This window comes from Netta rufina, assembly GCF_964035555.1.
Source record: "Netta rufina genome assembly, chromosome: 7".
Classification (NCBI taxonomy): Eukaryota; Metazoa; Chordata; class Aves; order Anseriformes; family Anatidae; genus Netta; species Netta rufina.
The window spans coordinates 16,206,293-16,231,506 of NC_140130.1; the positions used below are offsets into that span (position 1 = coordinate 16,206,293).

Here is a 25,214-nt window from a genome sequence, read left to right on the forward strand (position 1 = left end):
CGGGCGGCGCGGCGGCGGCTCCCCCAGCGGCCGGAGGGACGCCCAGCGGCCGGCAGCCGGCGGGCCACGGCCGGCCTGAGGCACAGCTCCCCGCGGCGCCGGGGGGACGGCGGCCCCCAGCGAGCCCGGAGCCCGGCCCCCAGCCCGCCCGGCGCGGCTCCTGCGGCAGGTGAGGAGGGCGAGGAGGAGGAGGAGGAGGAGGAGGAGGAGGAGGGCGGCGGCGGCCCGGCCTCGGGGGGCGGCGGGGGCCGGCAGCCACCTGTGCGGGCCCGGCGGGGCAGCGGGGCGAGGGGCGAGGGGCCGGGCCGCCAGGGCTCGCTCCCCGCGGGCTCCCGGCCGCTGGGCTCCAGCCCCGGGCCCGAGGCACGCTGACGGCGGCGGTGGAGCGCCGGGCAGGAGCCGGGGTTAGCGCCGTGCTGGCTGCACGCCTCGCTGCGAGAGCACCCCGAGAGCCACAGGTATTCACGGGCACGGAGCGGCCCCGTGTGCCCGTTCCTCGGCTCGGGGCCGTGCCTCCTCGCCGGCAGGAGCAGAGCCCCAGGACCGGAGCGCGGGGACAGCCGAGGCGCCCCATCTGCAGCGGGCGGGGTGGCGGAGCTGCGCCGGGCCGGGCTCACGGAGCCGGCTCCTGGCAGCTGCCCCCGCAGCAGCTCCCCAGCCCGTGCCCCTCGCCGCTCGGGCCGGCTGTGCCGTGCTGAGGGCCCGGCCGCTTCCAAGAGCAGCCGAACTGCGCTAGGCCCGCGCTGAGCCAGTGGAAAAACTCCCTGCTAGGGGCTGGCAGCCGGCAGCAAATATTCTAAAACTTTTCCACTGTCAGCAGCTGTGAACATGGATGTATCTCGTAGCGTTATTGTTTGCTACGCTCACTGTTCTCTTTTAAGATTTTTCCTTCTCACCCCAGATTGTTTTTTCTTCTCACTTCTCCCCTTTAGGTTTTTCTTTTTCCCTAAATCCATGGTGTTGCCCTCTTTGCTGCTACTTCTCCAACGTGTTTTCCTATTGCGTCTCTCCTTCCTCTATTTTGATATTTTTTCAGCCTATATAAAGGTTTTTTGTCCCTTTGTATGATTTTGACCTATGAATCACTGGAAATCTCAGAGCGCAGTGTAAATGAGCTGCAGAGCAGGGGCACGGAGCAGAACTAGTGGCACATCTGGCCTCGCCAGAGCTGTGCTCGGGTCCCACAACCCAGAGCTGCTGCTGGGCTCCCGAACCTGGTGTCAGAGCCAGTGCTGCCCCCTGGGGAGGGAGTTCTGGGGCACCGGGCAGCACAACGGGGGTACGGTACAGAACAAGCTGAGAATTGCTGTTTTAAGGTTTAGAGTAATACCTGTGAGTGCCTGTCAGTCCAGGAGCACGTACACACGTATGCCGTGTGTTTTCGGCAGTATCCAGTAGTTGCAGCGATGGTGCTGCATGGTTTTCGTGTAAGGCACGTCTTAGTGTCCCGGTGCCTAACCTTACATCGATGAGCTGGTAAAAATAAAAAGACTGGGCCTGGTTTTATATTAGCATTTCTATGGCTCCTTAAAAAATAAAATGGGGGGAGAGGGGATATCCAAATGCAGATGAGGCCCTGATGTGGCCTGAACCACAGCGTATCTCCTCTTACTGTGCCCTGTGTGAGGGGTTTAAATGCCTATCTCTGATCTCTCTGTGGTGTATCTGGAATATGCAGCGGTTCTCAGAGCAGAGCTGCATAGATAAGATAATCTGTTTCATTTTAATTGGCAGAGTTGTTTACACATGATCTCTCACTCGTTTTCCTCTTTTAAAGGAATGCGTATCTGTCCCTGATTACAGCTCAGGTCAAAATCCCTCAGCACTCTCAGCAAATCTCCTCTAATTGGTCTCATTTACCTCTCATAAGGTTGCGCTTAAATTCTCTCTCTTCTCAAATCCTTCTCCCCAGCCCCTAACAAAATTTATTATGGGGTGTTTTACAGACGAGGGAAGAGCCTCTGGCTGTCAGCAGCCTTTGCAGCACATCACGTTTGCAGCCCAAGGGCCGCCGCAGCGCGGTTTGGGGTGCCAGGCGGCGATGCGGCAGCAGCACACACGCAGTCTGTGCCGGGGCTGCTGGGCGCGAGCGCCGCTTCCGCCGCCGCTCCTGGAAATAATTGGGGTGAATGCTCCCGCTTGTTGGCTCCGCTCCTCTAGCCTTTACGTAGGCGCTGCCGAAGCAAGGGTCTCGGAGTTCAATTTTTCCCTTTCTAGCTGTCTTTCCAGTCTCGGTGATTGAGTGTAAATACCGCCGAGCTGCTGCTGCTGTCTGCGAGGACGGGCTTTGAACAGCTCAGAACTGGCAGAAGCCTGGCGCTGGGAGCTTATTTTTAGAAGGCCCAGAGCAACATCAGCTGCCTTTGTAAAACGTGCTGTGATTTTCCCGAGCGCGGTCGCTTTGGTTAATTGAACGTAACATGAAGAGGTGAAGCTCTGCCTTTCATTATGCCTGTGCCGAGGCACTTCACCCCTGGCCTGCGCCAGCCCGGTCTGCAGGCGCAGCACATGCCTGGTCTCAGCGCTGATTCCAGCTCTGGAAATCTCCGAGGCCGTGTTTTCCGTGAGCTGTGCCCGCTGCCCTTGTGCTGCTGGTTTTCCCACTCCACCGACATCAGAGGGGAACGTGAGCGCTGCTGGAGCCGCCCCAGCCCAGCTCCCAGGCTGTGCTGCAGCAGCTCAGGTACTTGTGCGTGGCTGCTCCTGCTCTCCAGCAGCAACCTCCAGCAGAGCTGTGCACAGCTGCCTCTCAAATCCCTCTGAAGGACTGCCTGGAGTGCGTACACCGGAGCCCTAGCTGTTCTGTCTGCATAGCAGTATTTGAAGGTCTCGGGCCCCTGGCAGTTGCTGTTTGGGGACATTTTTTCAATACAGACCAATATCCAGAAAGGTTGTGCTACAGATGGCTAGACTGAATCCATATGTGCCCTATTAAAAATGCAGTAGAAACCTGTAGATGTGCGTGATGAATTCATTTCTACATCAGGAAGATATCTGTCCTCCATCACGTTATTGCCAGCTGTAATATTTTTAGTAAGCTAACTGATTGCCCAGCGAAGGCGAGGTGGCTGATAAGATTGTGAAACGCAGCCCGGGCCTTCTCAAAATATTTGTGGCTTTTACTGGGTAAGGTCCCAAGATCTGTTTTCACAGAAGCGGGAATTGGTGTTTGCTTGTTTTTTAAAGCGGCACAAGCTCCCCAGACGAGAAGAGGGATGGTCACGGCCTGTCTCTATATATAGACTGAGCCTGCTTTGGATTTCGTTCAGTAAAACGGACAGCATGAAATAAATAACAGCTTCACGCAGCACTTGCACATGCACTGACAACACCGAAGGGATGTTCAGAAATACCTGTCCCTTAACTGCGTTTGTAGCTGCGTGTTACCAGCGCTGTCCTTCCTGCTGGCGTTGCAAACACAAAATATCGCCAGTGTTTGCGCCTGCTCTCAGGCTGAAACATTAATACTTAACTTAGCCTAAAACACTGCACGCTGCCTTTCCGGACACGGAAAGGAGAAACATGTTTTGTCCTCTCCTTGGTGCATGGGGCGTGGGCAGATCCTACTGCCGGTCCCAAGCCGCGTGCGTCACCCCGCAGTTACCATCTCCAGTGCCTGGGGCAGTGCTTTGTGTGCGGGGTGGAAGAGAGGGAGCAGGACCAGAATACAGCCCTACTGCGCCAGGCTGATCTGTTTTCTTCCTGGGCTGCAGTGCAGTGTTCTCATTATTCTGAATTCGCTTTTTCTTCCCTTTTTTTCCCCTTTGGAAGTGTCTACGTGTGTGGAAAAGGCTGTACGGGGCATTCCCTGCAAAGCAAGAGCCAGCAGAGGCTGTTTCTCCTTCCCTACCTCCCTGCTCACAGGAGGAGATGAGGGCTTGCGGGCACCTCCTCAGGGAGGGAGGCTTTCCCCGGGAGGGGAGAGAGTAGGACACGACACTGCATGTGATAAACGACATGCCAAGGGGTCACGGCCCTCCCCGGGCCTGGGGACCGCTGCTGCTTTTATTTATTGATGTGCAGTTGTCCTCTGTATCCAGCAACCCTCTTGGGAGCCGGGTTGGCATAGATAATGCAAGAAGGAAGGAGGGGAGAGGGACAGCGAGATGACAATTTTATCCCTCCTTCCTTCATCTATTTTTTCTGCAGTTCTAGTCTGCCATCTGGTCTTCCTCCTCTGTTTCCCTGGTCTCACACATCCTTCATTTCTGCACCAGAAACTTCCAAGAAGATGGCTTTCCTCCGAGCGGCTCCTGCAGGGAGGCCTGCATGTCAGCACGGCTCGGTTACCTGGTGGAGCAGCTTGGTTTTCTTTGGTTGTGTTTAGCCTTACGGTTGTGGATGATTCCATTAGCCTAATATTTTATTGGTCTTTCAGCTCGTCTCTAATTAATGCTAATTTGCTTGGCAGTACTTCTGTAGTAAAATCAGAGTTTGCAAGTGGAGTTTTGAGCTCCTCATCAGATATTAACTCTTAAATTATCAATCACTTTGGTATAAATTCTTTAAAGGAAATAGTAGGATGACAGGCCCTAGCTATGATAATCTCCGAGTAATAGAGATCAATTTGGAAAACAAAAAAGTGCAGATTTCCTTCAGGAAGCTTAGAAGAACCCCAGAAGATCTTGTAAACTTGTATTTTTGTCTTACTAAACAGCTTTGTGTTAGCTCTTGGCCTAACTTGATACTTTTGAGCACACAGGAAATTTCACATCAGAAAGGGCTTTTAGGACAGCTAATTTAATCATCTCAGGGCTGATGAGGGCTGTAGAGTCATCTGACTGTACATAAAGGTCTACATCTGAGGTGGCCCCATCTGAGCTGGCTGCTGTGTGTTCCTTTTGCGTTAGGGCATAGCTCGTTTCATCCTAAAGCAGAAGGTCACCTCTGGGGAGATGGATCACAAAAGAAGTCTTCTTTTGTCTTTCCACTGACTATAATTGAGACTGAGGATGCTTGGTGCAGATGTAGGAAATGTCAGCAGGACAGACGTCTAACAGGAGAGAAGCTGAACACCTCCCAGAGGGACGCTCACTTGCTTCTCATCCTGGGCTCCTTTCAGTGCAGCACTTTTAATGCCTTCACTGACAATTGATTTACGTAAATTTGTCTCTTCTGAACTCAGCTCTCCTACCCGTCTTCTTTACAGTGCTTTTTCTTTAGTTTTCTTCTTTTTTGGGGGGTATTATTTCTGAGGTAGTGGCTCTGTGACACTCACCCTTCATTCTGAAAGCTTTTGCAAATGCCGTGCTGTGCAACTGTTGATGGCCTTTTTGCTCTTAGCTCTGTGGTTAAGTTGTTCAGCGGTCAGGGTCCCCCTCCAGCTGGTGACCAGGACCTTACTGTGGTCCTGGCCAGCTGTGCCTGTTCCAGGGAAACCACACCAGGTCACAAGCAGGTCTGTGTTCCACACAGGATCAGAATAGTTGAGGTTACGCTTGGCTCTGGGAGCAAGCTGAATGTCAAAATGACCTGTAATGTCCTATGTGGCTTTTTTCGGCAAAGAAGCAGGCTTCTCTCCTGCCTTGCTTTGCACTGTTGGAAGTTTTATTTATCAACAAATGATGAGTTCAGGGTTGGGACGGACCAGAACGGTGGCACGTTATTTCTAGGTCACTGCTCGAGAGGCATAAAATAATTTCACAGCGAGCTGAATACCTCTTTAATATTTGATGGCCCAAGGTGAATGAGGAGCCCAGTAAGACTGGGAACACAGTGCGAGCTGATAAAAGGCAGAAATTGTCAGTGGAGAAAAGGCTGGGGTCTTGGCTGACTCCTTAAAGCGTTGTCCTCTTCCACCTGTCATTGCCCACGTCTGGCTTGTGCTTCTCTTCCGGGGATCATCTGCGTGGCCGTCTGCTCCGAGCCTAGGGACGTCTTGGAAGTGGCATCGTGTCAGCTGAGGAGGTGGGGAACTGGAATCAGCAGCATGCTCCTGCCACTGAACCCCCTGCCCTTCCAGTTAGTGCAGGCTGGGAGATAGAAAAAGAGCAGGCAGAAAGTAACGAAGGCACTGCATCGATCCGCACTGAACGAACCGCCTTGTGAGAGGACTGCTGGAGCTCCCTGTCTCTCAGCTTTTGAACCCCCTTTCAGGAGAACCATACAAGAAATGACAGCATTGAACCTGTCTTTTCAGTAGCATAAATGGGGTCTTGGGCTAGTCCAAAGGCTACAAAGAGGCAGATTCATTTCAGCATCGAAGCCTGGCGTAAACTGCTAGTCTCCATGTCTAGATATTGTCCAGAGCACCTCTGAAACATCAAGCCTTCCCTTCTCCATTTCAGTTACAAAGCACATATTTTAATTTGTTACTTTTAATTTCCTTTTTTATTTTTTTTCTCCTCTTTAAATGTTCTGGATTCAGTCAGCGATACTTCAGCTCAAACTGCATGTGCTTTACTTTTGGCTGAGTCATAATCATCTTCCTCCTAAGCAGAGATCTGTCACTGTCTCCTGATTTAGTTTTGTCTGCAGGCTTCCATCCATATCCTTTTATGTTCCCGTTTCAGATCTGGCCGCTTGTATCAAAGCGTGGTGTGAACAAGTCTACTTCCCTGAGTCAAGGCTACCACGAAAACGTGCTGCGATGTGTTAGCACCTATGGGTTAGCGTCGTGTGACAGCGTGGGAACAGGGGAGGTTTCCATGGCCTGAGTCTATAGAAAGACAGATTTCTGCAGGAAAACTTGCTTTGCCTCAGATGAAATAATGGTGTTTGCCTTCCCAGCATTACTTTTAGATACAGATTCCTCACTAACCACATGTGATGGTACAGTGCCTGTGGTAGCGGGCAGAGCTTGGAGGTGTCTGTGGTGTCTGTGGGCAGGTTAAGGATGAGCTAGTGCTCAGGAATTGTCCTGCTTGCAGCTGGCATTGCATATAACGTTTTTCTGAGGTTGTTACAGGTAATTCTTTTGCATGTTGTAGAGCTGTTGTGTAATCACCATACTTGCATGTCCCTTGAAGCTTTTTCCCGTTGCTAAATGCAGAGGGTGAAGATGCCCTTTCAGCACACTCCCCTCTTGGTTTACATTCAGGCTGATGCTACTGCTGAGAAAAGCAATCCCATCCTCTGCTGACCCTTCTCAATATTGGCACAAGCACTCAGAAAGCAGGATCAGGAAACTGATGTGGAATTTAAAATAAACAGAACACAACAAGCCTTCTTTTTTCCTATGTTATTGTTCTGTAACATGTGTGTGTGTGGGGGGAGTTATTTTTCAGTTCATCAGTTGGAAACCAAGTCAGGCTCAGATGTTTTTGTGATGGCACACTGCAGAGTGCCTCGGGTCCTGGCGGGTTGATGAGGTGTCAGGACTGCTGTCTTTGGAGGAGAGGAGAGGTGCAGTCACCTAAATAAATACATGCCAAATTATCACCTTTAGAGTACAATTTCATGTGGTGTAATCTGAAGGGAGTCTCACACTACTTCTCTTTGCATCAGTCCAGCAAGTCCAGCAAAATTTTAAAATGTCAAATTTATCAAGGTTAGACATTGGTGATAATTAACAGTGGTGCTAAACTCCAAAAGGGTGTCAGGAACAGGCAACGTAAGCAACGTAACAGACGAGCTGCGCGCCCAGCAGACTGTGAGCCAATAACTACAGCTTCATTGCTTCCTCTTCTTTTCCACTTTTAATTGGGCAGTGAATTTATTTTATCAGTGATTTCCTATGAGGAGGAAGATAGAAGAAATCAAAGCAGTAGGTGTTTCTGGAGGAGATGGAGCCAGAGGAAGAGGGAAGGTGTGACTTCGATCCAGGTACAGACCAGACCCGTGGTCACAGGTTCTGCGCTGGGATTCCTGAATTGTACTCCAGGACCTGTCAGCTTCTCTGATGAGGAATGCTTCATTATCATTACATTCCTGTGCAATTTACCAGACATGTTATCTCAGAAAACTAGTTAGGTTTGTGTAGAGTGGTTCTTGGTCTGGGTTTTTTCTTTTCGTGCTTTCTTAAAAAAGAGATGTTTCTGTGTTTTCCTCAGTATCTTAGCACCCCGCCACTGACAGGCTGACCCATGGTACTGTTCTGAACAGATCTTTGAGAACTGAAATTACTGTGTGTGCTCGGGCCCCTTCCCCTTCCTGCAATTATATCTTCCTGAAATGCATCCTGTACAAGGGTGAAGATCAGCCAGAGACAAGGCTGCAAGACAAAGCAGTGGGAGTTGATGCAGTGTCTGTGCTGGAACTGAGGCTTTTTGTGAAGGGGGTGTCTGCAAACCATTTTGTCATACAGTCTATATTCAATAGTTCTAAAAAGAATGAAGTTTAAACAAAATTAAGACAAACACCTCTTCGTAGTAGGTGTAGGGTGTAAACCACAAATGAAAGATTCTTTTTCTCCCCTGTCATCAGGCTTCATCTTCATCTGGAAAAAGCATTTGGTAGGCATGCAGAGCTTGTGCAGTCTTCGTTGGCTGGTGAAGCAGGAACCGCCGTGCTCATACAGCCTGTGTTGTGTCGCTGTTGGGATGACAGAAACTGTTCCTGGGCCTGTGTGAAGTTTCATCCTACGCTGCAGTCAAGACCTTTTCTGATAGCCACCTTCCAGTGTAGCTGTGAAACTGCTGATGGAGCTGAGGAAGGGGCTGCAAGGCCTGTGAGCGCAGAGGTCAGCCCTCTCTCCATGGCCAGAATAAGAAAAAGGAGCTCACAGCCAAGCGAATGGAATGGCCCTGTCTGCACAGACGTTAGGGCATAATCTAGCACTCATATCTCAAGTTTAGATACCCTAGAATCAATTATCCTTAGGTAATATTTTTGGTGAAATTTTGCCGTCTAACCTGATTGCACCTGACTGGAAGGAACAGAAGGAAGCAGCAAGAAATGCCTCCTTTCATGGGAAGCTGTGGGAATGGACTGGGTACTGCGGTGGGCGACATCCATTCTGTGAGGGCAAGGAGCCTTCCCATTCCTTCCTTTTCCTGGGCTGGATGCACTGAAACTGCAGAAATAGAGATTAGTGGGGAGTATGAGAAAAAAAGTGGGCTTTTAGGTAGTACTGATCTGAATCTAGCTCTGAGCGGGTAATGCCCAGAGCAAAAGGCTCCTTGTTCTGTCACTGCGCCCAGGAGCATCTTAAACAGTGATGAGAAAATGTCACCTAAAAACACTTACGAATGTATGTTAATTGTTTTAATTTTTGGAAATGACAATTCTGGGAACCAGTACATGACAGCCATGAGTGAAGTAATTCCCCCTCTGTTGTGGTTGCTCGAGTCTGGTCTCTCTCCTAGGGAACAAGTCATACTGTGCATTTTTTTGGCTTGGCAAACTTCCTGCCCAAGGTCAGCGTTCCCATTACACTGGTAGCACAGCATCATGGTGCTTTAAATGTACTAACTGCAGAGGTTATAAATGACTACTGATTTTTGAATGCTGCAATATTTAAGTATTCAGCTTGGAGCATTTTATTAAAGGGGCCTCATTACCCAGAACAAGCGCCAAGTGCTTTAAAAATTCTGTGCCTGTTTAATGTAGCTCATATTGGGCATAGCTAATCACTACTGAGGCTTAAAACCTTTAGTGCATCTGGGAGCAGGTAGCTGCGAGGCTGGGCAGAGAAATCCCCTTTCTCCTTCCTCTTCAATAAAAGCTCTTTCTCGACACAGAGGTCCAATTGCTGCTGTTCCTTGTACAGTATGCGGGGCATAGCAATATGTGTGCAGCGAACTAATGCAAAGTACTCTCCTGTCTAGTGTTTCATTGTTCGTTCTGCCTGAGGCTTTGCAACCTTGGTCTTTTTTAGTTAAAGTCTTTAAACAATGGATTATCTGTTTTCACAGGCTTTAGAGGATTTGCAATAGCAGTTACCCTTAGGCATTTGGCTCAAGATTACAGCAATAAATAGGTTCACCAGAGCTCCCCCAGCCCTTCCAAGAGCCAGACGCTCATAAGATTTGCCCCTGCCATATTTATCTACTTCTAAGTCCAGTGAAGTGTGTCAACCTCTTACCAATTTGAGATAAGCCCTGTTCTTTCTGACCATTTGCACTCGGATGGTTTGTGAGAAAAGGAGGATGTGTGTGGTAAGGCTGAGAGCACCCTTGTTCTGCTCACAGGACCCTCAGCCTTGCTGGTATGTTGGCTTTACTACATTACCAATATGGATTTTCCTGGAGATCAGAGACCTGTTTTGAAAGTCAGCTTTGCTTTTTTTCCCCCAGTGCCCAGCAATCTGAACATTTCATACAGCTTTAAAGTGTTCAAATTGGAATGTAACTTCAGTCAATATTGGTATTTCTGATCTTTGTGTGCCAGCTGCTATTTTCCTGAAAGAAGGTGCTGGGACTGTAAGGCCCCACAGCCGAGATTACAAACCAGTTGCCACCCAGTCGTGATATCTGACGTGGCAATTTCTGCAAGAGCACTTCCTGATTGCTTTGTTTAAACAGGGAATGTAATGTTTTCTTCTGTTACTACGAGATCTAAAGTAGTTTACGGTTATCAGACATTCGGCTGTGTTGCTTTGGAGAAAGATGTCAGCTGTCAGGAGGAGACCCAAAAGTCAGTTCTAATAAAAAGCTACATTTTCTATAGCAGCTTATTTCTGGTTAGAAGAGTTGTTCATTGTATGACTTTGCATGGGCTGTGCTTTGCACAATGGGACTTGCTTTCTTCTAAAGAGCAGTTTCATCTCGGGAAAGTTCATTGCACAGAGATCTGTGACGTCCGTACATCCGAGGGCCTGTGAAGATTTCCACCCCAACAGATTCTATTGATTTTTCGGCAAATGCTATTTCTCAGCCTTCTGAGCTGTTCTTATCACACCGCATCGTGCTGCTCATCACAATTAAACAGCGTGTGCCGTTTGGCTGCTGGCTTTATCAAAAGACCCTCCCATCGCATGTACACAAATTGGAAAAGGGAGATAATTCGATTCTCTTTAGAAGGTTTTTTTTTTTTTTTACTTGCTTCATTTTTTTTTCTTCCTGTCAGTGAGTAACGATAAGCATTTACCAAATCACACTATGTTTTCAAAGTCTATAATACATGTTACCTTTGTCTTGGAAAACTTTGGGTTTACTTTTCAGCAAGAGATAAAAGCATTTAAAGTATTTATAAATAGAGTCAGGTCAACTTCAGCACTTTGCCACGTAAATTTTCATCAGAAGATAGTGGAAGAATTGAGTCTTTTTTTGCGGCTAATACTTAAAATGATAGCAGCATTTTCTGCTGCAGCTTTACTCCTTCACAATACACTTCAATTCCCCTTCCAGGGGAAAAGTATTCTCATTTTTATTTTTAGTAGGTGGTTAAGTGATAAGAGAATTGGTAACTTAACTAAGGAGCGTAGCAAGTTTGTGGCTACACTCTAGAGAACCTTTATATAAAGGCTGTTGCTTTTTTCACTGGTTTGGAGAGGTGGGATAGGGAAATGTATCTGACCTATCTTGAGTCGGAGGGGAGTCCTCATTGTTCTCTATAACTATCTGGAAGGAGGTTGCAGTGAGGAGAGTGTTGGGCTTTTCTCAGGTGATTGATGAGTGACAGGATGCAAGCAATGGCCTCAAGTTGTGCCAGGGTAGGGTTAGATTGGGTATCAGGAAGGATTTCCTCATGGAAACAGTTGTTACGCTTTGGAACAGGCTGCCCGAGGGGACGGTGGAGACCCCATCCGTGGAGGTATTTAAGAGATGTGTGGATGTGGCACTTAGGGATGTGGTGGACTTGTGGTGTTAGGTGGATAGTTGGACTTGATGGTCTTAAAGGCCCTTTCCAACCTAAATGATTCCATGAAAATGAGTGTCTGTTACTGTATTTCTATCAAAATTAATAGAGATGTATATGCATATATGCATATGTAGATTGCACATGCTTTAGGCTTTGCAGAGCTGCTTAGAGACTCTGAAGATCCCACCTGCACCGAGCATGCATGACCCCGGGGCTGGTCCTGGAATCTCCCGGGAACTGCAGGTCCCTGCCTGGTGGGTATGGCCAGCACTGGAGTTGTCACCAGAACTGAGGCTGTCCTGAACAGAGGTGTAGAGGGGACAGGAGGGAGCATCTGTACCAGAGCATCCCAGGGTTGTGCACCAGAACGTGACAGTGTTCAGACTGAACCGTGAAGATCCTTACAGTAGATGGAAACTGAAACTGAAAGGTGAGGAAACTAGAGAGTATGGGTGTTGGGAAAAAATGCCTGTTTCTAGGAAATGAATGGGATTCAAAGAAACAGTGGACATGCTGAGTTGCTAGTACGGTTTGTGTGCTAATGAAATGGAAAATACTGCATTAAGGGGGTACTGCATCTCCCAGCTTGTGTTGCCAGAGAGAAAAAATCAGACGGAGAATTGATGGGTGACCAGCAAGGATGGGCACACATGGTATGAGGAACGTAAGAAGGTTGGATTATAACAGGTTAGATGGGAGAGACAGGCTTTGGAGAAGAAAAGAAAATGATATAGCTAAGATAGAGATAAAAACCAGAAGATACAAAGGTTTGTAGTACCTTCTTGTGCTTTAGAGTGGAATCCAGGTCTCTGAATCTGAAGACTTTGCTATAAGAAAATACCTAAAACCTTCTGGCAATGCTTTTCCCTTTTTGTATTTCTTCTATACCAAGAACTACCACTTAGAGTCGTTATAATTTATGGTTGGCTCAAGGATGCCTCTGTGGCAGAGCAGACACTGACAGCACTGCCCGTATCAGCGCGGTGATCATGTAATGGAACTCCTCCTTTAGGATGCTGTTCAACGTAGAGGTTGGAGACAGGAGGAGGGACTCATGCAGAGATGTGTATGTGCATGTGTTGTACACCATCACATTCAGGTTCTTCGAGAGTTGTAAAGACAAGCACTGGAAGGATGGAACGTATCAGAATTAATTTTGCCTGTGCAACCTTAATGCATCACCCTTACAAAGAACAATTTTGGACTTACGTGGGTCATGAAGATACAGGGGAAAAAATTCATTTTCCAAAACTTGTTCTTACCATCTATACATGTTTTACTGTACTTACTGTGAGGAAGAAAACATGCTACAGATCAAAGATTTTAATCTACTGGTATTAGTTGAATTTTTGGAACCCAACAATGTGTGTTAAGCTGGCATTGTTTATGTATTAATCCTTCTTGGTGGTGTTTCAAGAGTGGTATGTGCAATTCGCAGCCTTAAAGTACTGTGTCTTGGGAGCTCAGCTTGCTGTGTTTGCAAGGATTGTTTTCCCTGTCTTTGGGGAGTGAGTTGCAAAAAAGTCATACCTTGAATTGTTTCCTGTGTTTTGTCATTTGGTCTTCTCTTCTGTGATAGTAACATTAGTGTTTTGGCCTAACTGATGGCAAAGCTTTGCTAGGATACAGGGAGCAAAAAACATAAATCTAAGTGCTTTTAAGGAAAAAGGAAGTGGAGAGATTGAGGGTGGGAGGTCCTGTGAAATAGCTTAATATACGACTTGTGAGTCAGTAATTTCCTCTTTCCTTTTGCAGTTTTCTTGTCCAGATGGGGTATTTTCTTTTCCCTCCTCAAGCCAGCTTTATTTTTTTAAAGGACAAAAAAAAAATGCAAAAATAGTGTGCAGTGGCACAGGTGTTTTTCAGGCCATAAAACTGACAGGAAGAGCAAAGAGACAGGAATCCTTTACTGGAGCAGCAGATCACGAAGCTCATGGCATAAATGCTGCTCAGATCCCCCTCCTGCTTACCCCATCTACTGCTTACCTAGACAACCCAAAACACTTCCCACCTTGAGCTGGCCAGTGAAGAAGTGTGCCTCTTTAGAACATACTCTGCCGTAATAGCTGACATGCGAAGTCTTTAGACAAGACAAGTTACTGTGAATGATTGTAAAGAAATCCTTTTAGATTCAAGACTGAAACGACAATTCAGAGAGGTCTGACTCCCTTTTCATCTCAGTGGCATATTGCCGCAGAATCTTTTCAGTAGTTACATTTTTTCAAGTGTAACTTTTTATTATGAGGAAAAAAAAATCCCACATTTTCTGTTACTGTTTTCTACATCAAGGATTTCATGTTATTTTCCCAGGAGGATTGCTCCTTTTCTTTAGATTTATATTGGTAGTGATTTAAATTTGGGGGCTCTTACTGGAGCTGCTGTGTTTTCTGCAGACCTGTTACATTAGCCCTACTTGCACTGAACTAGCTGATGTAGCTCAGCAGCCCTGTGATCTGGTGCTTTTTTCTGAATCAGTCCCGAACAAGGATCTCCTGTGTTTCATTAGGCACTATATTTAAAGCAGACCAATTTTTCCATATTACTTAGTTCAAATCCATGTCTTCACTTAGGAGAGACCAAAGAGATTAACAGTTCACTTGGTCACTTAGTCTTTGCTAAAACAAATGCTTTGCCTCTGCTCTGTTACAAAGCCACCTTTTTGGAAGACCACTGTTGGCAACCTGCATGCAGTATTTAGGATGTCCGCTTTTCCTGTAATGATGTGGCAATTCATTTTACGTCATGCTACGAGTTTTGTTTGGTATTTAAATGCTATTCTGATTTATTTAGCTCTAGGAAATGTCTACTCTGGAAGGGAAGAGGCAGCCATTGCATCCAGAAGCTTACTACTTGGAGTAGGCAGCATACAGATGTAACGAGAAGTGGGACACAGCAAATGTCGGCGAGGCTGCCTGGTGACCAGTGGCTTGCTGTGCCTTTCCAGCTCTGTGGGCTGTGCAAAGATGTTTTTGAGCCTCCTGTCTTTTTAAGCAGGGTGGAAGGAAGGCTGGTGAGCTGGCTGTGGGATGTGGCTTCAAATCTTCTGGAGCAGAAGGTCGGGATGAGAGACAGGCACAGATTTTTCTGGTGGATTAAAAAAAAAAACAAAAACACACACAACAAAAAACAAACAGGAAGTGAGTCATGTTCCACTGCCTCTGTTAGCAGCACTGAATGGAAAAAGCTGATGGATACATGGTTTCCATATTAAATAACAAACACAATAGATAGGAAAAGGTGTTGAGGGTTGGAAGCAAAATTTAGGCAGCACTGGGAAAATTGAAGAAGGACTTTTTGAATGTTTTAAAAAGAAACTTATAGGAGATGTTGATTTGTAATTGACCTTTTCATTTTGCACCCAGCATTGGATTCAGCTGTTTTTAAGCTCTAGATAGTTTGACTGTGCCAAAAGTTATTTTTCAGGATCAAACAGAAAAATGGCATTTGCTGGAGGCCTTTTTGTAAAGTGTTCTGCCTTTTATCTCATCTGCATAGCATGCATCAATGGGAGGTGCCTGCTGTGTCTGTTCTCCCCCTTGACTCCTTAATTAGCAAGTAACTATTTTTAGTTATTTGTCAGTACTATTTCAGAGAGGTAAAAACAGGTGGGTTGAGCAGAACACAGATTACGCTTTGTAGATAGTTAAACTGAATTCTCATCAATAAGAGGAGCGAAATAGGAAAACAGTACCTTATGTGCAGCACAGGTCTTTGTCCTTTCTTAGTACTTGTGGGTGGATCCCACGCTGTTGCCTTTTTTTTTTCACAGGGCCTGCTAAAACCTTGGTTTTCCAAGTAGGCGTCACTGCATCGTGTCACGGATTTACTGGGAGCCTGTGTGCAGTGGAAGGGGTAGCTGTAGCTGCAGTGTTTGTACCTCTGCTACTTCAGAGGGGGAACTAAGGGTTGGGAAAGTGGGACCATCTTCAGTTACAGCCTGTATTGAAAAGGAGGAACTCAGCAAATACCCATCATAATTAACTTCTTAGCATTAGGTAAACACTGTAAAACTCACCAAAATGCTGAGTGTTTCACTGATGTTTTGATATATGACCAATCCAAGTGTCTTCGGCTCATTCAGATTGAGTGCTTTTGGCCATAGCCCCTGGGTAATGTGCCAGAAGACCTTTTTTTTTTTAATATGTCCTGACAAAATGATGTCATTGATATTTGGTTGTTGCCAGCATCGAATGACTCAAAACCATTGCATGAGCTTCTGCCATTTCAGACACAGTGGTGATCTCATTGTCAGGCCTATCGGAGATATCCTTCAGTTTAATACTTTAACAACTGTTGAATCATCCATAATTGTTCTAATAAATGGAGAGATTACTTGACGCAAGTGAAGCCCTTACTTCTAATGTCAGGGAAATAATACCAGATCTTCTTAGAGTATGTAGATATCTGTGTTTTCTAGTTGTCAATACAATAAAAAATAAAATGAAATAAGAGTACCTCTGAAGATGGATAGCAGAATATTTAATCTATTTCAGGGCCACCTGTAATTGCAAGAGATGAATTACTGCCTATGCAAGGCTTCTTAATTGGCGAGAGGGTCATGCATTTCCTATCAAGGTTTTCAGATGATAGAGGGGAAGTCAGCAAGCACACTGACAGGGGTTTTGGCTTTAGCTTTGTCGGTAGTTCTGGCCAGGTCAGGACATAAAACACTCATGTCTGTGATAGGTATAAGGAAATTACTTGCTTAGCCCACACTAACAATTTGGGGTGGATGAAGAAATATCGGAACCTATAAGAGGGTTTTCAGTGTATTTCTTTCTTTCTGTCAGTCAGCTAAGTAACCTCTTCCAGTATTTTTTAGGCATTTTTGCCTGTTTTTTATATCTACATTTTTTATATATGCTGCTTTCTTAATTCTGTAAAACAACTTCATGAAAGCATTGGCTTCTGCAAGCTTCACATCCTGCGTTTAGGAATGAGATTTGATGGCAAGTTCAGATGAGCAGTACCCCAGTAAAGGGCTGATTCCCATGGCTGTTCCAGCTGTTTCCGCCATCAAGGGAGGAGTGTCTCTCTAGTAAACTGCAGTTCCTGAAAAACAGTTTCTAACAACAAGGTGGTGTATTCAGATCATTACGTTGCTGATAAAATATTAGGCAGAAACATATTCTGCAGTGCAGGCAGGCTACTTAAAGTAAATGCAGGCTTCTGGTGGGGTTGAGGAATAATGTGGAATGTTCTAGAACCATCCTCAAGAACTGTGACAGAGCAGACCCAGTTATCTGCACCTTGTTCAGGCAGATGGTGGCACTTTTTTAACCTGCTCTCCAATCATGTTCTTTTTAAACAAAATCCAGTGTTATCTCATTTTGTACTAAAATTTATTTGCCGTTTTGTTTGTCTGAACCCTTTGTCCTTGTTCAGGAAGTGAAGAGGGGCCAGAGGCCTGTGCCATGGCCTGTGCTCTGCCCTCACTTCATGAGTGTGCGTCGTGCGAGGGCAGCTGTGCTGCGCAGTGCTGCTGGTGTGTAGACCCAAATGTAGAGATAATTTCAAAATAATCAGTATCTCTCTATCTCCTCCCAATGATCAGGTGCGTCTAGCTCTGTGCATTTTGTTGTTGAGGTGACAGATACTGGCCTCAGTGACAGGCATGGTCGGCCTGTGGTGTCACAGCTTATAAATAGCTCTACAAAACAAAGGTGTGCTCCAGGTTAGGGCTGAGCTGTGTGCTGGAATTATGCCTGTGGGCCAGGGCTGGTGTGGTAAGGGATGCTGGCCAGGAGCTGAGGGGCACTGGGGGCAATTTGTGATGCCAGGACTAGGACAGAGAGGTTGTCCTAGATCAGCGTCTTGCGTTGGCTTGCTGAGGGGGGAATGGGGGAGAAGAAAATGAAGATAGTGCACTGTAGCCAGTATCTTCTTTTTTTCTCATCAGTAAGTTCAGTCAGTGCATATTAATTAATTAACGAATAAGGTAATTTTTGCTACCTCCTTGGCTTGTATTATCTCTAAGTCTCAGTATATGGCACGTTAGATTTTTGCATATGTGCTGTTGGATGAATACAGTGCAAGCTAAGGGAAGAGAAGCCTTTTCACAAACCTGTCTGAATAGAATATATTCAGAAACCAAAGGCACCTTTGTGTAGCCATTGTGACTTGAGAATGATGGTTTACTTTGTAATGTACTGGAGAGAAATAATTCTACTGAAGAGTTCCTATTTCTTTATAGAAACATAATATTCTGTCCTCTTTTAGCATATGGCCTTTGTGTACTGTGCTTTATTACCATCTATCTACTCTCATCCCTCCATTTCCCTTCTTACTCTGTCCTTTGTCCTCAAAGCTAAAAATAAAATTTATTTAATACTTATAAAACCAGCGATTCTGTTTCTGGTACTGGAGAAGAAATTTGTGGTTGGAATTGTTTCATCCAAGCCGAAATTTTGCCTGCAATTTCTTGTGTGCTGTAGTTGAAAGGATATTGGCTGTGCGTTAGTGCATATGTGGCTGGAAAGGATATGTGGAAGTGAGAGGCAGAAGCTGATATTTTCTTTCCCTGTGTTTTTTAAGACAGAAACTAAATATAGTGAGTGTTAAACAGATGGCTATGTTGTCTTGTAATAAATATTTGAAGAAAATTAAATTATGTCCTGCCTGTTTGCTGACGACAGTTTCAGCCCCCATAGTAACAGCAGTAATAATAATAGGAGGATTTACAGTGTATTTATTTTTTAATTCTCAAAGTGAGGTACCTAGGAAGGTCATGTAAGGAGATTTTTTTAATGTGGGAAAGATCAAGTGATACGCTTGAGGTCATCCAGCATGTCAGCGAGTCTCTTGAAAGAGAATGCAGGTCCTCTTGACTTCCAGACAATGTTTCCATTTTAAACCATGCTGACTTGCAAAATACTTATTTGAGCATTTCCTTCAGAACTTCATTGTTTGACTTTTTTTTTTTCTTAATTTCCACCTCATATTTTGTAAATGTTAACTCAGAGGTGATAATAAAAAATAGACGTACGTTCCTGTCCTGTGTACTTGAGCAACAGGCTTGCTATGAAAGCCTATACTGAACGCCCTCCTGGAGTTTTGTTGTGAAGAAGAAAAGGTGGTGGATGCCAGAGAGATGATGAAGACTCAGCTGAAATGAGAGATTTTATTTATACAGCTGAGGTTCATCTTGTGATATTAATAGAGTACAGGCATTTCTTTTAGATAGATGGGGTGGATTTTGTATTTAGCTGAGGTCAGTGTACTACTCTTTCCAACACGAGCCAGCAAATCCTGTTGCCATTTAGCTGTTCACATACATTACCTTATCTTTACTGGGAGGACTCTTCTATTTTCTTCTGTAAGGCTTTCTGATGTTGCTAGATCAAAAGCTCTATGTGAGAGATAAAGGATGAAAGTGAGGACTGTAATATATCACTCAAAGGCGAGAAAATTTGACAGTGAAATGGATCCACGGCAACAGAGAAGTTAATCTGTCCCCTAGTCTATCCTCTTTTCTCAGGAGTCTGCAGAGGCGGTGGAAAAGCAAGTTGTGGAGTTTGTGTTCCAGTAACCCATTTCACACCAACTTTCAGTGAGGTTTCTCTGTTCAATGACTGGAAGTTGTTTCACGTGGCGTAGAGTGGAGTTGGTGCATATCACATGACTGTTTATGCAGTGGGAGTAGTTTGCTTGCTTTATTGCATTAGAGTGTGTAATTGGGAATGTAACTGGCTTTTTTTCTTTCTTTTTTTTTTTTTTTTTTTCCCCTGTTGGTAGGGAGAGAGCAAGACCTGGGATTCTTCAGTGCCTCTGTAAAAATTTGTCATCTGTCCCAGCTTAAAGATATATTAATAGCATCCTGATCTCTTATATGCATGGTTGGTCCTGTTGCTTGGATACTAACATAAAGTGATTAGAAATCATTAATGTAAAAGGAACAAAATAGGTCATAAAAGTACCCTGTTAGGTGTGCTTTGCCCACCGTGCACATCAGTACTTGGTTCTTTTGTTTGCTTGTTGCAGGTTGTGCTTTGCGGTAATGCTGCACAAGGCTTTTTACTAAACTGCAAGAATAATGCCCATGATATTTTCTGCCAGCTTTTGGGATTCTTTTGCGGATTCTTCACAATTCTTTGAAATACATCCATATCCATTTTTCTCACATCATTTATACCCTTCCCAAATACGTTACCTTGTCTGTGTGTCTGATCAAAAGCTGTCTTGTCTTTTTAACTTCTTTCAATATGCAATTGTGGTTTTAGTTTCAATGCACTTTATTACTCTTTGTGGCAAATACATAACCACTTTGTCACATAAAGGAGTGTTAAACATCTCTACAAAAGTCCCTTGTTTTTTAACATCTCCCTGGGGTCTTGTAATGCATTTGTTAGGGCTCTGAAGAGATGTCACTTTCTAACCTCGTTTCTGGTTCAGCTATTCTCTTTTCCATCATTTCATACAGTGTTTCTGATTTTCTTCATGAAAATATATGCTCACTTACCTCTTTTTCCATGCTTTTTTTCAAGCGTGGAAGAAAATATCTGACAGTTTTAGTGATTTTTTTTCAGTTAATCCTCTGTTTCGTAAAGTTTATTCACATGTAGAGGTGCTGTACTTTATTCCAAATGTGATTCCCCTCTTCCACCCAAACTGTTCTAGTAGCACTCCGTGATACTTTTAATTTAAGGGTCCAGTATCTAAACCAGTTTTTTAGTTTTCCTTACTTAACCAATTGCTAGCAGTTAGACTGCAGTAACTGAGTTCTGAATTTGTTTCAGTTATGGAATAAATCATTTGCTTAAACTGTATCTTTGTAGGCCTCTTGTATGAACTGACAAAGAAGGAAGAAGGAAAGCAGTGATGCAGGTTTCCTAAATTCACGATGGTAAAGAATGAATTCATGGATTTCAGGCACGTGGAAGTATTGCTTGCTTTTGGAGAATTGTTATGTGTTGTTTAGCACCAGTATTACTGCGAACGAGTGTTAAGCGTAGACATCGTACATCAGTGTGATTTGGTGATTAGGGAAAGGAATGTAGAAGGATTGTTTTGTGCTTAATATGCTGTAGCTGGGATTAGGAAATTTGACGTGGGTCCCTCATTCTGCTTTTCACGTTAGCTTTGGTAATTTATTTCAATGCTGCTTTAGTTCTGTTCTTTTCAACTAGGATAAGACTTCTGTTCTAATGTGTGTCTCTGTTTCTTTAGAAAAGTATGTGGGACAGGGACTGTCTTCTGTTTGGTATACAGAAATCAGATTATATACACAGATACGGATGTGTGCCTGTGTATGTGTTTGGATAGATTTCATAATATATAGCAATCCTAATCTTGTCTGAAGCTTCTTGCTGTGTGCTGTAGTATAAATAGCAATGAGAATATAGCTGAAACAAAAATGATACAATGCTTTCTCAACAATCTGGTCATGAAATACAACTTCTTGTTTTAACTGTAGGTGGTGTTTTTAGGTCTTGGCATAAATACCGTATGATGGCTTTCTGAATTCATAGGTCAGTGCACAAATATATACAAGAAAAATTTATATCCATCATTTCGTAACTTTATTTCTTTCATATTATAATTCTTATTGCTATACAACCCAGTCTCCTTTGTGCCTTATTTTGCATCACAAAATGCACTTAGGAGAAATAGAGAAATGGATAGGATGAGAATGTCAGACCCAGGCAGAGCAGTGATATATGTACAATACAGTGTTCTGTTTCCAGTGGTGCCTGATGGTCAGTTGTTTTGGGGGAAGTACTAAAATCTCCATTATGGACAATTATGTCATTAGGTGTGAGAGTTTCAGAAACACTTCAGAGATTTAAGCACATACATCCTGCTGAACAGCAAGGAGACTAAAAAAAAAACAAGCACAACAAAACGGTGTAAATGCCTGTCTCCTTTGTGTCTGAAACTAAATTTATTTCTGTTTTCATATGTTTTACTAGCTCTTAAAAAAATATTGCTCTGATAATGGTTTACATAGATAGGCATGGCTGCTTCTCCTCTAATTCTGCCCTTCCATTTTAAATAACTTAACTTTTGATTTTACTGTGTGTGTTGTTATCACTTAAAGTAAACAACTTGTTTAGTCAAGATTTATTATCTGCACAAATACTGAACAGAGAAGGCTAGCTAGCTAAGTTAGCAGGCTTGTGGAAAAGAAGCAGGTGGTGTAGAAGATCATACCTTGTACATGAGTCAACAATGCAAATAATGCATGTGAAGGAGCCCAGCGTTTGAGACACGTAATCTTTCTCTCTAGCGTGAACTGGTAAGATGTCAGCTGGAATGCTGCAGACGGATTTGCACACCATACTTAGGAAAGATCAGGACCAACTGGAAATAGCTCATGAGAAAGCAATTGCAATGAAAAGCTGACCTACAAGAAAAGAAAGAAAGAGACAGGATTGTTCAGGCTGGAGAAGGTAAATTAATTTAAAAACTTTAAAGTGTGCTGCAAAGAGAAGAAGAACGGTTTTTCCTCTGTGTTCACACAGAGTAAGACCAGATGTGAAGGGCTTAAATTGCAGAATTTAGAGTAGACTTTAGGAAAAGCTTTCCAGCAGTGCAAGTAGTTAAGAAGTAGACTGGATTGACTAGGGACCTCCTGAAGTTCTGCCTTGGAAGACTTTAGCAGAGATAAAAGGCGCATGTGTCAGGAATGCTTTAGTTGTCACTGATCTTACCAGAAAGAATTTCCTTCCAAGCCTGTTCTGTGTGATTTTAAGGGTACCAAAATTGTTTCTGTAGCGTTCCTTGGTTTTAAGCATATTCTTTGCCCTGATCATTTTCTTGAGGATTTCTCTCTCTGCTAAATACATTTTCAGCCACGGTGGACTGAAACACATTGAAGGTGGAAGCATGTTGAGAAAGTATATGTTAAAGAATGCTACTATAAATAATGTCAATATATTTTTTAAATGCCTTGTTTACTTTTTTTTTTTTTTGCCATACTGACCAAATGACTGATGTGACATAAATTCTTATATGCTTACTAATAAAGCTCATAATCAGAAGACCTCTCTTTTTTTTTTTTTTTTTCCTTATTTCCTTCTCATGCTCTTCATTGCTCTGGGTGCGAAGTGCCCAAGGGCTCTCTCTGTGTTAAAATCTTCTGTGCATTTAATCATCCTCACTGAAAGTTGTATTCAGTTGAAATTTTATGTTTGCTTCCTCTTGCAAATATTTAATAACAAACCAAGAAAATCGATGCTAATGTTTGAGAGCTCCCCAAATACCCTTCTTCCATGCTCAAAACTCATCGGTGATTCTCGTTTTGTTTCTTTTTGCCAGCTTCCCGCTTGTGACAGTACTTTGTTCTCCTTGCCTGCACAGTGACTTGAGTAGCCCTTTGTGAAGGACTTCACAAAATCTTTTGAGAAAGTTCCAATAAACAATGTGTTCTTGTATTCCTTTGCTCCACAGGTTTTTTCTTCCTAATCCTTGAAAGAATTCAGCTCCTTAACAGATCTACCTTGTGTTCAATTCATCTTGTCCCTGCATCCATGCTAAAATCTTCAGTGTTCACATGCTCCAAGTGATTCGTCTTCCCTTTGTTCTTGAAAAGCCCTGGGGTTTTTGCAGGCTTCCCAATTTACAGTCTTTCAGTTTTATGTTCCTGTACTGAGGTGTTGCTGACAAATGGAAATACAACGCCAATATACAGTGGGCATTTTTCATTGGCATGGCTTCATGCACAGTCCCACTTTTCTCCAGCCCCTGCACAGTTGCGTGCATAGTGAGTGCCATTAGAAGCAGGCAGATTCACAATGAATTGAGTCTAAAAATGAAAAGTGGCTCGGTCATCACAGCGTATAGCTTCACAGGGCAGTGGTGGCTGGACAAAAGCAGTGTGCGTCTGGTTAATGTGTGGGAAAGGAAGGGGAAGGAAGATAAACGCCTTGTTTTGACAGTGCTGTTGGTTTAACTGTGTATCATACATAGCTTAAGATATGTCGGATTGTCTGGTTTGGTCTTGTCTTATTAAATTAGATAAGTTAAGCTGAGAGTAGGAAATTCTCAACAGGGAATCGCAGAAATGTAAACACATTACCAGCAGCACTGAAAATCATGGTTAGCCACGTGGAGACCCTGTCTTACTGTAACTTACTGAGAAATGTATGTTTTTTAGAACGTTATTGCAGGCTAATTATTTTTCCTAACTTCTGATGCTGAGTTGGAAGTGAATCAAATGTAGGTGAAGAAAGGACGCAACAACCAAGCACTAGAGATGTTAAAAATAGGGAAGGAGTATAAAAATCAGATATTTTCCATTTGTAGGGAGCTAATAGAGAGAATACAGTCAAAAATGTTAACCTGAAGTCTGTTTCGGGGGAGACTGAAGCTAGAAAAACACTAGTGTGCTTTGGGGTGGGTGGCTGTGCAGCAGATAAGTCAGTTTGCAGATGCATTGTGACAGCAAGTATCAAATTAATATGATTTTGGGTTATACAAATTAAAGAGGAGTTCCCTTCTTTAACAAGTTTGAGAGTTAATTTGCCAAGACTGCAGGCCCCAAAATCTTGTTTCTAGACAGATGTAAACCAATTGAAGAGAGCTGAGGGAAAAATGACAAATGACTGCAGACTGAGGGACTGATGGGCAAATGTGCTTGCCTTGCCTATGTGATAACTAGAAGTGCTGTTTTGAGGAGTGATAACAGTCTACGAATGTAGGGAGGCACATGTTTGTCTGATAACAGTCTACGAATATTTGAGAGGCACATACTTGAAAGGTGAATACTAATTAATTTAATAAGGTAAGAAGGGATATAACTAGGAACAAGGGAATGAGATTGTAAAATATATTAAAGTATGGCCTAGTCTCCCCAAAGGAAAGGGTGGAAGAACATATATTATACAAACTGGTAGAAAATTTCAGAAAATAATCTAACATCAAAGAGTCAGCTTTCAGATGAAAATAGATTGGATAATTTAGTAAGGCTCTTTTACCCATTTAGTTTCTGTTTGCTTTTGAGGTATTAAGGAAAGTTGGCAGCCTTTCTTAACTCTGTATTTTTGCATCCCTAATGCTTCCTGCTGATTCCTATCTGCGTTATTGCATACCAATGCTCGATGCTGCCTTTCTTTAGAAAATATGTTTAAAAAAGGAGCATTAGTGCAAACAATGTAAAAAGATGAAAGGGGAGGAGAAAGGTGAATAAGATTTGTGAGTGACTTTGAACAGCATTATGTTGCTGCACGCTGCCTAGAAGCTGCGGTTGGAAATGAATAGGAGCTAACTAATATTCAGATATGGAGGTCTGGTTGCACTGTTTTGTTTCTGATTTCATCTCGGTAAATGGTGGGGATGGAGCTCCCAGAGTGTGAGTTACTATTTGTGTTACATTCAACCAGCCTGCAAGGGAAGGGATGGTGAGATCAGGAGTAAACCTTTTTAGCAGCAGAGAATTTTTCCTTAATGAACCGAACTGTGTCTTAAATTGCAGCCAGAAAGTCAGTTTGACTGCATCTGAGAGAATGGAGAGCTGCCCTAAACTTCTGGTTTGGTTTGTGCCAAATTGGCCATGAAACTGAAAATCTTGTGCGGTGCCAGTCGCTTCTTTTCTG

General features: G+C 44.0%; 1 protein-coding gene across 5 annotated transcripts in view; it reads left to right on the forward strand.

Annotated features, from left to right (window-relative positions):
• The window catches only part of NDST2 (N-deacetylase and N-sulfotransferase 2), a 131,728-nt gene continuing 106,514 nt past the window's right edge, over positions 1-25,214 (forward strand). For all 5 annotated transcript variants that reach the window (XR_014618614.1, XR_014618615.1, XM_084290294.1 and 2 more), the window contains exon 1: positions 1-169. The gene's annotated coding sequence lies outside the window, so the exon portion shown is untranslated. The remainder of the gene's footprint in view (positions 170-25,214) is intronic.